The sequence below is a fragment of the Schistocerca cancellata genome, chromosome 3 (genome assembly GCF_023864275.1).
Source record: "Schistocerca cancellata isolate TAMUIC-IGC-003103 chromosome 3, iqSchCanc2.1, whole genome shotgun sequence".
Taxonomy (NCBI): domain Eukaryota; kingdom Metazoa; phylum Arthropoda; class Insecta; order Orthoptera; family Acrididae; genus Schistocerca; species Schistocerca cancellata.
Genome location: NC_064628.1, coordinates 682,053,784 through 682,074,118, shown reverse-complemented (window position 1 = coordinate 682,074,118; position 20,335 = coordinate 682,053,784). Strand labels below are relative to the sequence as shown.

At 40.0% G+C, this 20,335-nt stretch overlaps 1 protein-coding gene across 1 annotated transcript in view; it reads right to left on the bottom strand.

Moving 5' to 3' along the window:
- Window positions 1-18,381, bottom strand: part of LOC126175661 (dnaJ homolog subfamily B member 6-like) — a 333,822-nt gene extending 315,441 nt beyond the window's left edge. The window contains exon 1 of the mRNA XM_049922569.1: window positions 18,221-18,381. The gene's annotated coding sequence lies outside the window, so the exon portion shown is untranslated. The remainder of the gene's footprint in view (window positions 1-18,220) is intronic.
- Between the last annotated feature and the right edge of the window lie 1,954 nt (window positions 18,382-20,335).

Below are 20,335 nucleotides of genomic sequence, written 5' to 3'. Positions count from 1 at the left end.
TCATATGTCTTTTGCAGTTCCTATGAAATGACAGGAACGTAAGGAACATTTAACAGATTGCTACTTCTACTTGACAGATATATCTAAAATTAATTCACAATACAAATGCAGCCTCAGTTTAAATGATGTCAACAATTTCATGCTGACAAGGTCGTCCAACTGATGGCGTTGCATGCTGCGTATCCTGTATCGACGACGCAAGCACCTTCTACATCTAGCGCCATCATTCGAGAAAACACCAGACTTCTCCAGTAGTACGGGACTGCAACTTTTTAAGCAGCTGCACGGAGAAGACTGGACGGTTCCCATCTGAATAGCGATCTAATAAGATGATTCTTTCTAAACGGAATACGAACAACGAATGCAAGTTCGTAATGTTTGAGGTGTTTACTGCGGGTTTATTGGGCGTGATGTGTATAGTGACGTGTACTTTGATGACTAGTATTGTTGTCGACTGTTTACCGTCTCAAACTTACCATAGCTTACAAAAATGCCTAAGGATCGAAAGAGAAAGTGTCACTTTCCGGATGATTACGCAAAAGAGGGTTTTTTTTTTGTCAAGAAAGTACGTACGGATCAGGAAGCGTTGTGAGAGATTTGTAGCTGTTTCACCTCGGCAACTCACGGAGGTAAGGCAGAGGTGAGTCATCACATTTCTACGAAGAATCATGCAAACGGATTCGCGGTAGCATCGACATCAAAGCCTATTCCTACATCCAAGATTAAAGAAGAGGAAAGATTGCTCGTTGCTGCTTCAGAACTAACTGCAGCCAAGCACATCAACCCTTCAATTCTCTTGACTGTCCGTAAAACTGAATTCCGCAATGTATCCTGACTCCAAAGTCGCCATAAAGGAGTCTACAGCCAGGAACAAAGCTGTAGCGATTGTAAAAAATATTCTCGTACCACACTACGTGTCAGAGTGCATAAAACAATTGCAAGAAATTTCATTTCACGGCATAGGCGCCGATGCATCGAACCACAAGGATGAAAAGATGTTTCCTTTAGTTATTAAGTACTTTACTCAAACTGACAGAATCCCAAAGAAGCTGTTGAAGTTTGATTCGCTTAAATACAACTGCAAATTCCATTAGATAAATCAATCTATTTTTGTGGAGATAATACCAACTTTGGAGAGCTTCACTGACACGGCCAGCAGAATGTGCTCCACCAAATTAAAGACAAACTAGGAAAAATGTAGAAGGAATTTTGGATGCCCTGCCGATATTCTCCACAGTACTACATGAAGCGCTGCTGGAGTCTTAATTGTCAACATTGAAATAATCGCCATGAAAATATTTAATTATTTTTCAATATCCATTGCAAGGGCAGAAGCTGAAAGAGTTCTAGTTATACGTTGATGTCAATCCTCAGACTCTTCCATTTCGCCGGCCGGTGTGGCCGTGCGGTTCTAAGCGCGTCAGTTTGGAACCGCGTGACCGCCACGGTCGCAGGTTCGAATCCTGCCTCGGGCATGGGTGTGTGTGATGTCCTTAGGTTAGTTACGTTTAAGTAGTTCTAAGTTCTAGGGGACTGATGACCTCAGTAGTTAAGTCCCATAGTGCTCAGAGCCATTTGAACCATTTGAACTCTTCCATTTCACTCCTCAGACTCTTCCATTTCACTCAAAAACAAGATGGCTGTCGTTAAAGCCTGCAGCAGAGAATTCTTACACCTTGGATTCCACCAACAAAATTTTTTGACGCTGAAGACAGGCCACCTAAGATAATTTCAGATATTTTCAGTACTCCGAAAAGTGAAATTCAGTTCATTTTTTTCTACATCAAACTTGGTTATGTTTGAAAATAATATAAATAGCGTGGAGAATAATAGCCTCGATAATTGAAATAAGTATATTAATCGACACTCAAATATGTCTGAATGAAAGGAAGACTGCCAATACTATAGGGACAAGGAGAGTTCTGGCCGACTCTGCAATGTTGCCAAATGTATCCAAGATGGCGACGATGACATCATCCAAATTGGTGGCATGTAGACTTGGGAACAGTGCATGACGTCATCCAAGATGGCGGCATGACGTCAGCCAATGACAAGTACCATTATTCAAGATGGCGGCTAAGTGCCACGACCCCCCTCCCCCCCCCCCACCTTGCAGGAAGTTCAAATTCCATCGGGACAATGCAACCTCTACTAACCTAAGAAAATGCCGGGAAAGAAACTCCTCAGACTCTTCCATTTCACTCAAAAACAAGATGGCTGTCGTTAAAGCCTGCAGCAGAGAATTCTGAATTCTTACGCCTTGGATTCCACCAACAAAATTTTTTGACGCTGAAGACAGGCCACCTAAGAATTTCAGATATTTTCAGTACTCCGAAAAGTGAAATTCAGTTCAGTTTTTTCTACATCACACTTGGTTATGTTTGTACTCTGGGTGTCTTAACTTAATGTGGTCATTTGTTGGCACTTAACCTATTGTTCTGTTAAGTGGTTTTCCATGTCACCCCAATTTCCTTAAAATATTCTACCGCCTTTGATACAAAATTAAGTAATTAGTTATGTCTTCCCACCATTTTCTCATACACTTTTCGAATTTCACATGCTTTTGAACCCCATCTATAGCGCATTCTTCTTCGTCACACATCCCCTGAAACTCTAGCACTGCGATTTACATAACAATATGCAAATTAACCTAGTGTTCTGCACTTAACCTGTCGTTCTGTTCCATGTCACCCACTCACGCACACCCTCCCTTTAACTATTGAACCAATAACAACACGTTGATATAGAAAATTTATGCAAATTAATTAAATCAGTATTTTTCACATGTATGGGGTAGATTCTTTTAATTTGTAACATCTTAAAAGTCACTGAAATCAATGGAATACAGTTTAAACAAAAGATTGCTAGTAAAAAACACATGTCGCCACTCGATGCCACCCCCGACCTTGGCCACAAACAAACACAACTGCCACACCATCGCTCTGGCGTCCATGTGCTGCTCTCCCTCAAGCTAGTGGGCTAAGGCTGCGGCGACCAGCCTGCTCACTGCAGCTCGTTTCCACAGCGTCTCCTCCTCTGCCGTAACGTCCTCGCCAATCACATGAGGTACAGCACACACCCCTGTGCACCTCGCAACAGAACTCCAATGCACACTCACACGGATCCCATACGTGAAACGCCTCCTGGCCGCGCGCGTTTTTTCGCTGCTGTTGGTGTGCGAACCATCTCTCTCTACCTATCGCCCAGCAAAGATCTAATTGCAGAGCAACTCACTCTCATAGACACTGTAGAAATCGTTTCCAGAACAGCACAGGTTACACTGTTCCTCGAACTTGCGAGCTGTGCCTAGTTTGTACGCGTTACCAGTGCAGCCGCTTAGGATCCCGAGGAACACTGTACCCTGTGCTATTCGGGAAACGATTTCTACAGTGTCTGTGAGGGAGAGTCACTCGGCAATTCGGTCTTCGCTGGACTGCAGGTAGAGAGAGTGGTGATCACACACATGTGCACAGCTGAGAGGCATTTCGCATATGGGATCGGTGTGAGTGCATGTTTTGTGGCGAGGTGGACAGGGGTGTATGCTGCACCTCATGTGATCGGCGAGGACGTTATGGCAGAGAAGAAGACGCTGTGGATTCAGGACGCTGCGAGCAGGCTGGTCGCTGCAGCCCTAGCCCGCTAGCCTGAGGGAGAGTGACCCACAGATGCCAGAGCGATGCTGTGGTGGCCGGGGTGGGATCGGGGCCAGGGTAAGTGGCGGCAGAACTGTATTCCATGGATTTCACGGACTGACAGGATTCTGTGAATTAAAAGAATCTACCGCACACATGTGAAAAATATTGAATTATTTAATTTGCATAATTTTTTTATATCAACATGGTGTTAGCTGTACAACATCTAAGGGGAGGGTGTGCGTGAGTGGGTGAGATGGAGCAGAATGGCAGGTTAAGTGCAGAACACTAGGTTAATTTGCATATTTTTATGTAAATCGCAGTGCTATAGTTTCAGGGGTTGGGTGACGAAAATGCACTAGGGATGGGGTTCAAAAGCATGTGAAATTCGAAAAGTGTATGAGAAAATGGTGGTAGGACATGACTAATTACTTAATTTTGTATCAAAGGCGGTACAATTTTTTAAGGAAATTGGGATGACATGGAAAACCACTTAACTGAACAATAGGTTAAGTGCCGACAAAGGGCCAAACATTAGGTTAAGACACCTGGAGTACAGTGCTGAACATTCGGTTATGCAACGTATTTGCTCCATGTAATTACCTCTTACAAGACCTACATGTTTCCAAACAGCAAAGAATGATGAGCAAGAGAAATCCAATCCCCAAAAACTGATTTTTTTATAAATAAACAATATACCTATTACGAGATCCTTCCTCTTCACCACCAGACCGCCATCATGGATTACATCATCAAACGGACGACAGCACTCTCTGGTGGTAGTACTGTGTACTAGGCCCCGGACTTCATGGTGAACACATGGTTTCCCGCCATCTTGCACAACGATACTTGCATAATCAGCTGCGTCATGGCCACAATTCTGGATGTTGTCATCAACTGCCACGGCCGCCATCTTGAATGACGTCATTTATTTCATTGCATGTATTTCCCTTTGCAACGTTCTCTCGAGGAAAGGTTGAGGTAGACCTGCATCGTGACCGGAGGCAAGTGTCACGTTGTCAATGACACTCTGTTTCCAACTGGGTAAGAATTAGCTGCTGTCAGCGAATAAGGGCCCACGTATGTGCTGTAGTAGTGGCCTTTTATTCATCCATGGGTCAATTTCACAAGGGTACTGGACATGGCATACTATTACAGTCAAAAAACTTACATACTCAAGAATATACATAGTTACAAGTCTAATCTGTCAAGGATGAGATAGTTTCAACCGTGGCCTTGTAGTAAATATTTCTTCGACCACTTCTTATTCCACTGAATATGGCTGCGAGTGGCACACCACTCCTTGTTCACAAGTTGGACAATCAACCAACAATTCTGGTAAGACCAACTTTTGGAGGAAACACTGTCTCGCGAGTGAACGCATTAAGCTCTCATAATAGGTACATTAAAATGACAGACTTCTTAAGCAACAAGAACATCTGAACATGTAATGCGGATAACATGAGAATTTAAGAAATTTCCGAGTATCGCTACACTTTCTCTGAATGCAATGCATAGTTCTAAGCCCTTCTTATTCTCACTTCACTTCTCTTTACTTTCTGAATACAAGGTATTCAGTTCAAGTGTACATCCAGATGAGTCTGCCTTACTATAATGAAAACAATGGGATTCTTGATACAACAGAACTGCAGATTCTAGTATTTACATACAATTTTGAGATGTCATTCTCCGTGTCACACTGAAACCTGAATCAGGTTGGTGAGTAAGTTCCTAGCATTATTATTATTACCTTCTTTCCTTTCTCAGACCTTAGGTCTGGTTAAAAATGGAAAGTGACGCGGACCTTGATCAAGTGTGACTTCCTTTTAACTGTATGGTGTATGTTACATTGTATTTAGGAACTTTCGGGTTATTGAACATGTACCAATAATTACGGATTTCTGTAGTTGTATATATACGTTTGGATGTAGCTGCATTGCATTGATGTACTGGTGGATATTGTGTCGTATGACTCCTGTAGTTTTAGATCATCCATGTACAGCAAATGTGTGATTTTGTGTGGGTATGTTCCAGTAATATTGTATCCATAATTTGTATTAATTAGCATGTTGGATAGTGGGTTCAGAGCAAGGCAGAACCAGAAAGGACTTAATGAGTCTCCTTGGTATATTCCACACTTAATCTGTATTGGCTGTGATGTGATATTATTTGAATTTGTTTGTATATTAAGTGTGGTTTTCCAATTTTTCATTACTATGTTTAGGAACTGTATCAATTTAGGATCTACTTTGTATATTTCCAATATCTGTAGTAATCATGAGTGGGGTACACTATCAAAAGCTTTTTGGTAATCAATGTATGTGTAGTGTAGTGATCTTTGTTTAGTTTTAGCTTGATATGTCATCTCTGCATCTATTATCAGTTGCTCTTTACATCCTCGTGCTCCTTTGCAACAGCCTTTTTGTTCTTCATTTATAATTTTGTTCTGTGTTGTATGTGTTATTAATTTCTGTGTAATATTTTGTATATTGTTGGTAGGCATGTTACGGGGCGATATTTAGCTGGGTTTGCTGTGTCTGCTTGATCTTTAGGTTTCAGATTAGTTATTCCATGTGTAAGTGTATCAGGGAATGTGTATGGGTCTGCAATGTAACTGTTAAATAATTTAGTTAGATGTGAATGTGTTGAGGTGAACTACTTTAGCCAGAAATTTGCTATTTTATCTTTTCCAGGGGCTTTCCAACTGTGAGTAGAATTAACTGCTTGGGTGACTTCATGTTGCAAAATTATCACTTCAGGCATTTGTGGTATCATCTTTTGTGTCTGTTTCTGCTTGTATCCACCGTGCATGCCTGTTATGTTGTACCGGGTTTGACCACATGTTGCTCCAGAAGTGTTCCATGTCTGTTATGTTTGGTGGATTGTCTATTTTAATGTGTGTGTTATCTATTGTCTGGCAAAATTTCTTTTGGTTTGTGTTGAATGTTTGGTTTTGTTTCCTTCTATTTTCACTTTTTTTGTATCTTCTAAGTCGTTTGGCCAATGCTTGTAATGTCTGCTTCTTTTCATCTAATTGCTCTATCACTTCTTGTTGTGAGATTTTACCTAACCTTCTTCGTTTTTTTTCTGACATTGCATTTCTTATAAATTGTGTTAGCTGTCCGATGTCTTTTCTCAATTTTTCTATTCTGATCTATAGCCTGTGTTGCCATGCTGGTTTTGTGGGTTTCTTCTGTGTGTTGGTTTGTTCTGATCTCTGCCTAGTGTGTATATTTAATGTAGTGAGTGCTCCTATATAAACCAGTAGTTGTAACTCTTCCATAGTTGTGTTTTCATTTATTTTGTTGTGTATGATTGTGTTGATAGTTGTTATTGTTGTTTCGACTTGTGGGTTATTTGGTGGTCTATGCAAGAATGGTCTAATGTCTGTATTTGTGTCTTTGTATTCTATATTTGTCAGCTGAAATTTCTCTTCTATATCTAACATGTGTGTCTCTTCGTGTTCTATTTGTGCTTGTTCTGGTGGCTGTCTTAAGATTTAATTTTCCTCTGACTGTTTAATTGATGCGTGTTGTTCTTTGTTTGTTTGCTCTGGGATGTTTGAGTCCATTACTATATTTTCTTCTTCTTCTTCTGATGGCACATTATTTTGTTCCAGTATTTGTTGTACTTGTTGTTTGATGTTTTCTAATTCTGACTGGGGTATCCTGTTACTTTTGATTATTACACGAATCTGATCAGCTAGACGTTGTTCTGTTAAAAATTTTAATTCTGTGTATCTGGTAATAAATGTTGTGTATACTTGTGATCTGTATCCAGTTGTGTTGGTTCCTAGGTTTGTTGATTGGTAATAACAGAACATGAGGTGTTGATTAACTTCATCTGACCATCTCATCCTCTGTCTTTGTTTTCCTTCTAGGGTGGTTGCAGGAAGCATATCCTGCAAAACACCTCTATTTGGATTTAAATCATTTTCCAGTTGGCTAGCAGTGTCGTTACCATTGTGGACGTGCATAGGGTTCAAGCGTCGTCCCCGACCATGACTGCGCTTGTCCGAGGCTTCTTTAGTTCTGTCCTGAACCAACCAATCACATTAAAGGGGGGGAGGGGTTAGCCCTATTAGTGGTTTGTTCTTTACTACTACTACTACTACTACTACTACTATTCTGTCTTAGTTCAATAGAGGAGTGACAGAAGTGGAGGCAGCCAGCAACGTTTGCACCGTGGATGGTGATACAGCCCATGGATATAGCACGAGAAGAAAATGATTTTCTCGTTTCAAGAAGGTCGTTTCGATATTAGTTACTCTCAATGTTTAGGAAGACCTTCGAGGTTTGATGATCGTTTAAACGCATTAATCCTCAATGATCCACGACAGTGTACTAGAGAACTGGAAAATGTGATCGAGACCTACGAGAAAAATAGGCCGTGGCGCGTACGTCATGAAGGTAGTCAGCGCTCGCTCAGTTCAGCAGATAAAATGCGTTACTAAATCTGTTAAATCGCATCTGGGCGTGTAAGTACTAACGAGAATTGCATCTTCCACTGGAACCTATTATGAAGTTTTACTGATTAACAGTACTACAGCAAAATTTAAGATCAATACTCGATTAAAGGCTACAACGGCATGTTTATAGCATTTAGTCTCTTCTGCTTAACAGCACTTATTACATGCTGGAAGTGGTGCCTTATGCAACTGATAATTATTTTAGCCTGATTTTATATTATTGTACGCCAGTACAGCCGTAACAAATTACAAGTAGGCACATGGACTTCCCATCACTATAGGACTAATAACCGTAAGATTCCGTAATAGCGGATTCCAGTAGAAAATTCAGTTATCGTGTGTACGGACACGCCTAGTTACGAGTTCACAGGTGTAGAAACGTAGTTTTTGCCTGCTGATTTGAGTGATCGAGGGCAAGATTACCTTCGTGACGTACGCGCCGCGGCCTGTCTTTCTCGTAGGACTCGATCCTCAATAATCCACGTCAGTGTACTCGGTAAGCGGAAAATGTGATTAATTGTGACCAATTCCGTTAGCTTGCGACATTTTCATGCAATGGGGAAGGTTCAAAAATGGGTACCACATGCTCCAAGCCAAAATCACAAAAATCAGAGGGTGCATCTCTGCTTTGGCTCGTCCACAACACCGACCATACCTACTCTGGTGACGAGTAATGGCGTCTTTATGCTAACTTAAAAAGGAGCAACTCGCGGTGCCAAGACCTGCGCGCATCCACAAAAGATAATGTTGTGCATCTGGGGGAACAGAGACGGTGTAATGTACTACGAATTGCTTCCCCGAGGTGCAACAATCACTGCTGACACTTATTGTCAACAACTCGGACGTGGTGCAGACGCAACCCAGGAACAACAACCAGAAAGACTGCGTAAGTGATGCTACTGCATTGTAATGCCCGCCCGCATTCAGTTAGACTGTTCCTGTTTTCTCAGATAGTCACCTTTTCCGTTCTCTATAAAACAATATTCAAGAAACTTCCTTTCCGGATGAAAATGCGCTCCGAACATGGCTCCACGAGTTCTTCGCCTCAAAACCACGTGATTTCTACTGTGACGGAATCGAAAAATTACCCCAGAGTTGGCAGACTGTTTTAAATAGATAAGGAGAATAAATTATTGATGAGTAAGTGTGTGTGTGTGTGTGTGTGTGTGTGTGTGTGTGTGTGTGTGTGTGTGTGTGTGTGTGTGTGGACGACAACAACAACCACCACAAAAACAACAACAACAACAAACAAGTGTATGTTACGCCTATGTTGTGTTTATTATAAGTTAATGGAAAATCGATATGAACTTATGCAGCAACCCACACGCTCTCGCGGCAGCATACCTTACTTACAGATTAGCTCCAGGGCCTGAAGGAACCCCCGTCAGAGTCTATATTCAATTTACGGTGCATTAGCCCCTCTTCTACCTATATCGTAGATTGCTCGAACAAAAAACTGTGCCTAGTTCTTGGGAAAAAGCAAGGACACGCCCGTCTACAAGAAGTGTAGTATAAGTGATCCACAAAAAACCGTCCAATATCCTTGACATTCATTTGTTGCAGAATCTTAGAACATATTCTGTGCTCAAACATAATGAGGAATCTCTTAACAGAATGACCTCCTCAATGCGAAAAAGCATGGATTCTGAAAACATCGCTAAACAAAACTCGCACATGACATACCGAAAGCTTTGAGTGAAGACAGTCAGGTATATGCGATATTTCTTGATTACAGAAAAGCATTTGACCCAGTACCACACCTACACCTATTGCCAAATGTGCAATCATGTGAGGCATCAAGTGAAATTTTTGACTGGATTGAGAACTTTTTAGTAAGATGGACGCAGCATGTAATTTCGGATGGAGAGTCATCGTCAGCTGCAGAAGTAACTTTAGTTGTGCCGCAGGCAAATGTTGGGGCCCTTGCTGTTCACGTTGTTTATCAATGGCCTTGCAGAAAATATCAACAGAAACTCCAGAATTTTACAAATAATGCAGTTGTCTATGATGAACTACTCTCTTTTAAAGAAGCAGCATAAATATTCAGTCAGATCTTGACAATATTTCAAAGTGGTGCAAAGATTGGCAGCTTGTTTTAAATGTTAGGAATGTAAACTGTGCACTTCAAAAACGAAAAACTATAATATCGATGAGTCACAGCTGGAATCGGCAAACTCTACAAATACCTGGGTGTAACACTTGGTAGTGATATGAAATGGTATGATCACATAGGCTCAGTATTGGGTAAAGCAGGTGGCAGACTTCGCTTTATTGGTAGAATACTGGAGAAGTGCAATCAGTCTACAAAGGGGACTGCTTACAAACCACTTGGGCGACCAAATAGGAGTAACTGGGGATACTGAACGTATAAAGAGAAGGGCGGAACGAATGGTGATATCAGTTTGATCCGTGGAAGAGTATTCAGAGATACTGAAGGAATTGAGCTGGAAGTTTCCAGAACCGGCTTTAGACATTGGGATTGTGAGGGTAAGATCAGAAAAATTACTGCATGCGCAGAGGCATTGGGACAATCATTCTTCCAAAATGCGCTCCATCCGTGAATGGAATGGGAAGAAACTAATAACGGGTACAGTGGGACGAAACCCCTGCCGTGCACCTCACTGAGATTTGCAGCTTATAGATGTAGAGGAGGTATGCAGAAAATGATTAAAAACCACCACAAGCGACCGAACAGCGCTGTCTTAGAATCAGATATTTCGCTTCGGAAGAAGAATGGTCATCAAAAGAAGTACTAAGTTTTCTAATTACATTTTCTTCAGAGCTCAAGAGCACATGGGCATCAGACAAGTATCAAGGAAGCTACCATGTAACTATCTAAATCAATATAGTGATACTGTGGAAAATACTAAGATGGCTGTATTAGTATTCTGCAAATTATTTTAACAACGTCTTTTTAACATTTTACAATAGAAATGTTAACAGTTGGCAGAAGCACCGATTATCTCCAAATTTCTTTCCCTCCTCTGTCCCTTGAATGGCGTTATACGTCTCATCTGCCTGTTTTATCACCTTCAGCTACACAAAAATTTAAACAAATGTTCGAGCGCTCGTGAAACGTTCTCTTTGTCGTTTACTTACTTCGTCACCTGCCATCTTAACTGATGCAATGTAGAATCCACTGAGCAAAGGTTTATTTTTTACATTTATTGTTTTCAAACGTTTCACTTACGAAGTCTAAATGGTATCTCCTATACCCTTTCGCTTCTGTTTTAGTAACTGCCTTAGAGCCTACCATTTGACTTTTTTACTTCAGATCGTCTACACGTTACCGTCTTCAAACATCTGCGTTCGTTATGCCCGTGCCCTATAGTAGTCTTCTTACGTACCATTAGATTATGACGGTAAATTCAGGAATGAATTTGTAAGTTCGTCTCATTAGTTGAGTACACTAAACTATGACCATTTCAATTTCGCAAGTGCCACAGCATTCTCACCTTTTACCTTTCATATAATCCATCTGTTTTCCGTCTCCCTCATTATTTGCATGTCCCGTTGGTCAACTTCCCATGTTCGGCAGTTGGCACATTTTAGATTCACGTCTCACGACTATAGGTTACAAATAGGCAGTACAGCACATACCGGTTATGTTTTCCGCTTGAGACTGAGCATTTACTTCGCACCCATTTCTCGGTTTCCCACATGAACTCTTTCTTTCCCCTGTTTATTTCTTACAGAGTCCTTGTGCTTCTTGTATTTAGTCACCCCTACGGCGTGAACATAAGTGGTTCTATGAAATCTCCTTTGTCTTCCTCTCTGCATACTATAATTTTGGACTTCCTATGGGTAATTTTCAAATGTCCTTTTCCGAAGACATTTTCAAGTTCAGCAGAAGAAGTAAGCAAAACCGTGTCATCCGCAAACAGAAGAGATTTCGTTAAGATGAATTGAAATACTCTGTCAGTACATTCTAATATTTTCCAAAGCTGAAAGATTTTTTTTGTGAAATTTTGGTTCTGAATTTTCCACATACTTGTTACGGTTTACCTACAATATTAGCAGTAATTGTTCGGGCATGATCAATCTATCTTATGAAGACATCCGTAACTTTGATGCGGCCAGATAATAGCACCCGGGAAACAAATTCTATACTACCACCCTAGTATATTATGGGTCCAAAGCTCTTACGGAATCTCATGGGGGCTTCAAATGAAATAGCGCTTGTGCTCCATTCGTCTGAAACCGCTCCTAATTTGCTGAATGTTAATCATACGTCGCACATTGGTGTTTGAGACGTTTCTTAGCAGCGCTGAAATCTATACTGCTACACAGGGTGTTTATTGTAACCTGAGACAACTAAATACCTGGGAAACAACATGTTTTTTTTGTTGTGGTCTTCAGTCCTGAGACTGGTTTGATGCAGCTCTCCATGCTACTCTATCCTGTGCAAGCTTCTTCATCTCCCAGTACCTACTGCAACCTACATCCTTCTGAATCTGCTTAGTGTATTCATCTCTTGGTCTCCCCTACGATTTTTACCCTCCACGCTGCCCTCCAATATTAAATTGGTGATCCCTTGATGCCTCAGAACATGTCCTACCAACCGATCCCTTCTTCTGGTCAAGTTGTGCCACAAACTTCTCTTCTCCCCAATCCTATTCAATACTTCCTCATTAGTTATGTGATCTACCCATCTAATCTTCAGCATTCTTCTGTAGCACCACATTTCGAAAGCTTCTATTCTCTTCTTGTCCAAACTATTTACCGTCCATGTTTCACTTCCATACATGGCTACACTCCACACAAATACTTTCAGAAATGATTTCCTGACACTTAAATCTATACTCGATGTTAACAAATTTCTCTTCTTCAGAAACGCTTTCCTTGCCATTGCCAGTCTACATTTTATATCCTCTCTACTTCGACCATCATCAGTTATTTTGCTCCCCAAATAGCAAAACTCCTTTACTACTTTAAGTGTCTCATTTCCTAATCTAAATTCCCTCAGCATCACCCGACTTAATTCGACTACATTCCATTATCCTCGTTTTGCTTTTGTTGATGTTCATCTTATATCCTCCTTTCAAGACACTGTCCATTCCGTTCAACTGCTCTTCCAGGTCCTTTGCTGTCTCTGACAGAATTACAATGTCATCGGCAAACCTCAAAGTTTTTATTTCTTCTCCATGGATTTTAATACCTACTCCGAATTTTTCTTTTGTTTCCTTTACTGCTTGCTCAATATACAGATTGAATAACATCGGGGAGAGGCTACAACCCTGTCTCACTCCCTTCCCAACCACTGCTTCCCTTTCATGTCCCTCGACTCTTATAACTGCCATCTGGTTTCTGTACAAACTGTAAATAGCCTTTCGCTCCCTGTATTTTACCCCTGCCACCTTTAGAATTTGAAAGAGAGTATTCCAGTCAACATTGTCAAAAGCTTTCTTTAAGTCTACAAATGCTAGAAACGTAGGTTTGCCTTTCCTTAATCTTTCTTCTAAGATAAGTCGTAAGGTCAGTATTGCCTCACGTGTTACAGTATTTCTACGGAATCCAAACTGATCTTCCCCGAGGTCGGCTTCTACTAGTTTTTCCATTCGTCTGTAAAGAATTCGTGTTAGTATTTTGCAGCTGTGGCTTATTAAACTGATTGTTCGGTAATTTTCACATCTGTCAACACCTGCTTTCTTTGGGATTGGAATTATTATATTCTTCTTGAAGTCTGAGGGTATTTCGCCTGTTTCATACATCTTGCTCACCAGATGGTAGAGTTTTGTCAGGACTGGCTCTCCCAAGGCAGTCAGTAGTTCCAATGGAATGTTGTCTACTCCGGGGGCCTTGTTTCGACTCAGGTCTTTCAGTGCTCTGTCAAACTCTTCACGCAGTATCGTATCTCCCATTTCATCTTCATCTACATCCTCTTCCATTTCCATAATATTGTCCTCAAGTACATCGCCCTTGTATAGACCCTCTATATACTCCTTCCACCTTTCTGCTTTCCCTTCTTTACTTAGAACTGGGTTTCCATCTGAGGGGAAACAACATATCACACGAGAAAATGTTCTAGGTGACAACTTAATATTAGTAAAGAGGAGATCCGCCTATGCTACAACTGGCCGCCTGCTAACCACGCCTCATCCGGAGACAGGGTCAACTTTGTATTTTCAAATGGAAACCCATTTTTATTGCTTATTAGGATTCTACGCCAAAAAGTATGTACGGTTTACTGAAAACATTGTTTCCCATTCGTTGAATACAGTGCTGTAATCGACAAATATCAAGAGTGCCTGTTATTGCAATTAAAGCATTCATTTACGATGTGAATCCTTTGTGTCCTAACGGTTGATATTTATGTTCAGTGTTGAAATGTGACTGTAAAGCACAAATAATGGCTAGACATTTACATTTCTGACAAATACGCTACTTGTATGGTAACGTACTTTACTGTTACCTACGGGGTAGACTGTGGAGTCTCCCATCCAATCGAATCGCCGGTAACTCTCGCTGGCCGCTGCGCGCCTATCGGCGAAATGCGTACGAACCCCAACCATTGCAGTAAGTTACAATGTCCATGAACTGATATTGACAGGCTCCTATGGATACTCACCGGAATGGTGAGAGATAAGGGGGACTCACTGATATCATGATCTCGATGGGAACAGGAAACTTACATCCACGTCACTGTTCCTGTATCACGCTAAACGTAATTTCTAACCAGACATTGAAACGGTTAGCCATATTATACTTTACATTCAAATTGCAACACTTAAGTAAATTTCCAACAAATATCAACCACTGGAACACAAAAGTTTACGCTTATATCTTTAATGAAATGTAGATACACCGTAAATCAAATGTGACGCTTCTTAATTGCCAAAACAGGCACACTTGATGTTTGTTAATATCAGCGTTTTTGCGTAGAATTCGAGTATGCAGTAAAAATAGGAGGTTCCCATTTGAAGATACGAAGCTGACCTCGCTCACACGAGAGGGGTAGCTTAGGTGATGTCCATTTGTAGCACAGGGATATGTCCCCTTTACTACCAACTTTTCACCTAGAATTTTTTCCCCCTTTCTTTTTCGTACGATGCGTCGTTTTCGAGTTATGCAGTTGTCTCAAGTTAAACACCGCAACAGTATAAGGGTAAGTAGTCGTCTAATATCGTTACCAAAAATCTCCATCGTACTAGACCGATTTACTTCTAAATATTACACGATACTCGAGTGAACGATCGGACGCACACAGGCTACATATTTTTAATGTGTATAATTTTTATAGTTCACATAGAATGGGGAAACTTAAGCAAAAAAAAAAAAATCAGAAAATTCTTGACCAATTTACAAGTGTTACGTGGTACGCAAACATTCAGATGGACAAACTATAGATTTAAAAAAAAAAAAAAAATAGGGCTGTGGAAGTTTACTGCTCAAATAGACAACGAGAAAGAAAATGCTGTGCTATGAAAATGTGCGGTTTCGTTTCTTTCCTTGCAGTCAATTTCAGCTCGATAGCAAGGCATGTAAACCATTAGGAAAATGATCTCTTATTTTTTTCTACTTATACACAACGTTTTGTTTTCTTGATTGCTGTCGGTTTTACAGAAAATAGGTGTGTTATGGCTTATGATTAGAGAACTACTACGGAATCAATCGTCCGAAACTTTGCAATTATACCCATTCGCAGATTAAAACTATCTGAAATACTGCCACTGAAGCTATCCTCACAGATTCAGCATCTCCAGATGTGTGTCTCATACCGCGTATACCAGCAATCACAACTGATTTACCCGTTCATTTTAACCTTAGATTACTAAACCCTCGTAAAATTTACGATTGCAGTAAGGTATAGAACAGGGCATGTTGTACTTAATTTGGTACATAATATACGATTGGAAATCTAATTGCAATTAATGCCTAACTTATAAATGGCTTCCTTTGAATACCTTGTGGAGCACGGCAGCAACCTACTATTTCCTGCCTCTAAGGTTAAGCGTCTTCAATTACCAATGAAGGTTTAGTTTTCAATAACAATAAACAAGGCTCAAGAGCAGAGAGGGGGGTTAGAGGGCATAGTGGAGTGGCTAGTGGTGGAAGTACGTGTGGGCGGAGGAAAGACATACCGAACTTACCAGTAATTTTTTAAAATACATAGTGCTGTAGAACTGAAAAGTGCCATAGAATGAATGTTTATGTCTACCAAGAATACTGGAAAAAAAACAGATGACCAATACAAATAATAAGAGCCTGCTTTTGTTGGCTGCTAATGACATCATGAAGATAAATTACTACGCTTCCATTAGATTGCAGTTTTCCACACGTTAGTTTAGTTTCGTGGTGGATGACCGGTAGATGTGTGATTTCACAACTTCTGTGTGTACTTATAGCGAACGTACATTATATTTTGCTTTCTTGTAACTAATATTGAACTGGTGCCGCACGCCTCATAGGACATGATGCGGTTTCGGTTTAAGAATATTTTTATTTTTCCCGCCTCACTGGGTAAGCGCATGACAGAATGTGTTCTGTTTTAAATTCAATACATCAATGTTTCATTAGGATTAAGAGCACGAATCAGTAGCTGATGTACATCATTGTTATGTAAATGGCTGACTACTCTGAACTGTTGCGTACGCTACAAGAAATTATCCGTTGACTATGCCGTCTAGGAGCCCCTAGTACTGACTCGGCAAGAATCCAGAAAGTGAAGTACCTGCGCGTGCCTGAGCAGCTGTCCATACATCAGCACTACACTGTCGCGGTGTGCGAATGGAAAGTTCTTTGAGAAGCTTTCATCGCTGGCGCTCCATCAGTTATAGCTGTGGGGTACACAATAACTGTCGACCACTACAACAATGAATATTTAATAAATTCTTAGTCGGCATGCTGTTTGTCAACATTCCATCTTACCGGATTATCAGGAGCAACAAGAAGTCCTGACGAAAGTGATGTTTATTCAGATCCGTAGGGATTGCAAAAGGATACAATATTATTTAATATTACTGATTGGCGCGAGGCATCAGTTAGAAATACCTCTTTCCTCAGATTTCTACAAGCATGAATGCAAAATACTAGGTGCCGAAAGTCGAGTCTTATCAACAAATACAAAGATACATGTATGCAAATGAAACATTCTTATCGATTGTAATGGTATTGACCAATTTGCAAAACGAAAAGAAGGCCGTTTATTCTATACATTACGCACATCGCAAGTGTAAGGGTCCCTTCGAATTCCCCCGTTTTTCCCAGGCCTTACCCATTTCTTGTATTACAGAAAATTTACTTCAATTTTGCTGAAGCGCAAACCAATAATTCAAAATAGACTTTATAAACTGCACGATTACCTACAAACAAACAAAAATTCAAAATTTTGCAACAGCCACCCAAATTAATCGGATCGACTTATTAGATGTTTGTACGACTTTCTGGAAGGGTAGCAAGGCACTACAAATTATGAAAATCTGGATAGTTCCCTATTTCTGCAATTATAGCACTATACCTAACTCCAAGTTCGCAGAACATGCATATGCGATCTCTTTTCATTAAAAAAGTATCAGAAAATTGTACACAGCGTTCAACGAACAAATGGACGATTATCGCTACCTGTGTAAGCAAATCAATGCCCCTACCATGCGCGCATTGTCATGGTGTATCATCACATGAAGTGACGAGATTTCAATAGAGACAGATAAATTACATACCTACTATAACAGTAACAAAAACTTAACAAGTTTTACACAACTGAGAACCAAACAACTGTGTCCTACGCGATGTCTCACTCAACCAAATATGATTAAATTATCAGCTGACGCTGGCCACGCATTAACATGGGCAGGACACACTAACACATCATGTGTTGTCGAATCCACGATCTGCCGCTTATAACGATCACATAATACATTTTAATTTAATTCCACACTAACTATGTTTGCAAATGTAGCTGATGATGCTACCAATGAAACAACTGATCAGTGTAAACAACATCTTAGGACAACAAGCAAGGCATTAGCTTTTATTTCGTCAAGTTCTACGATTACACAAAATAGCTAACCGAAAATCCACAAAAATTATTAATATCCTCCAGAAGGGACATTTACCCATAAATAAGGGATAGTTATACATATTTACGGAACTGCATACGAACATAGTGCAGAAGTATTACCTTGATCACTCCAGATGACGCTATGAAATCTCGATTCAGCGGCTTAACACTACAAAATCTCTTTATTCAAACAAAATTTTCATACACATTGCACACGAACTACCAACCGAGTAGCACACCAAAATTTTGAGTACATAGGTGGCAGCATGTGCAACGATAACGAAATCATGAACTCTGCGCCTGGTGCCATCTGTACGGAAATCGCACAGCATTTGTTTCATGAATTTGGTCGCAGCTGCCACCGCGCCGTATTGACATTTTGTGGCGCGTTTTTTGAAAGCCATGTTAATTCAAAATAACGTTGTAAGCTAATCCAGTTTACTGTGTGAAGCTAAAAATAATATTTCGAGGAAACACATTTCATTTTTGCTCAGTGTTAACTCTACACTAATTACGACTCATTAAGGTCAAAGAATAAGTACACAATTACGAGTTGGATTAACTGAATGCCAAAGAGAAGTAGGTTCATTCATTTTTGCACAAAAGGAATGTTTCTTTTTCAGAACTGCCAGTATGCAGTTACTGTGATATTAGGTATTTTCTTTTGCAGGTAACATTCTATTTATGAGTGACGAGAAATGTTAGCGACTGAGATATTATATAGAAGCGCCACGTCAAAAAATTCGGAAAATAATACAACATCCAGGAAGTTGAAGTGTGAGAAATTGGTGGTTCGTACATTTCTCCCATATCATTCTGAAACTGTTGTTAATGTAAGTTAACTTTAGACGGTTATGGATCTGTACAGAGGTCAGCAGCTTGTGTGACTACTGCTTGATCTTCTGTGAAAATACTAAAACAGTATTGTTTTATGCTTCTTTAATGCCGTTGTTAAAGAAGAGATGACACACTGGTAAAGAAAAAATTAATTTCCACTCATGACGTACTAAACCCATGAAGTGACGTGACTCACGTTTAGTTTATGAGTGTATCATTAATGTCCATTTTTTATTTATTTTTTAAAGGAACATGTGTTGAAAAAAAATGAATTATTAGCACCATCTCTGGTTATAATGCCCTGAGTTTTCTATTTATGGAGTTTTTAACACTGCATTTTCAATTGCTTTTGTAAGACACCACAATGTTGTTCTTACTGACTCTAATTTGCATGAAAATTGCCTTTAGCTACTTGTGAGACCTTTCTGATGCTTCATAAGTTTTCTAAATTTCTTTGTGCTCTGATTGTCTTCAGTGGATTTTATGCCATGATGTAGATAATCTATCTGACCTATTTCACTAAGATATTATTTATTCTAATTACCTCGTGTCTCAGCATTTATTAAGAGCATCAGATTCCAGTCCAGTATTAATACTGCATTTGGCTTCCCTAGCCTCTTCTGCTCCTCAAAAAGTTAACACACATCCATGAACACACTCTAAAATTTAGTCCAATTTCATAGCCTGCATTTCTATATATGTATTGATCTGTTTACCAGGATTTTTTTCAACAAGCTCTGTATTTATCATACTGCTCTGTATTTTACCTTGATCATGTCTTCAGAATATAATTATTAAACAAATTTACCATTTGACACTTGAGGCAAGGGGAGCTTGAGGGTATTGGAGCATATGAGATGTGTATGTGCTCCAATTTTTCTCATCTGCTCTGCTGATTCAGTTTCAAAACAAACAATGCAAATACCCAGTAGAGAAATTTGATCAGTCCATCCAGGACACATTCCTTCATTTAGAATGGTGATGGAAAGGCGATTTTGTGCTGGGTTCCAAGTCGTGGGAGTTTAAGGCAACAAATTTGTGAATGTGTTAGTGAGTGTGTTCTTGCTGCTATCTGTTGCATGATCTTAAATCCTTTTAAATGCAGTAACTTCACTAAATGGATTTGGTCTTGTACCATTGAAAAGAAAGCACTCGCTGGTGTGTCATGATTGTGATGCAAGAGTAACTGTATGCCACATATCAGAACAGTAGACCCACCTATTAATGAGATGGAGCCCATAATTTTGTATTGGCTCTTACCCTCTATTTTATATGCCAGGCACTCATATGGCCATGTGTAGTGCATTTGTGTTCACTTTTTCAGCATTTGTACAATATGTTAGAAATTGGTCATTAAATTGTTCTTAACCAACTAACGTTTTCTTTTATGGAGGCCTT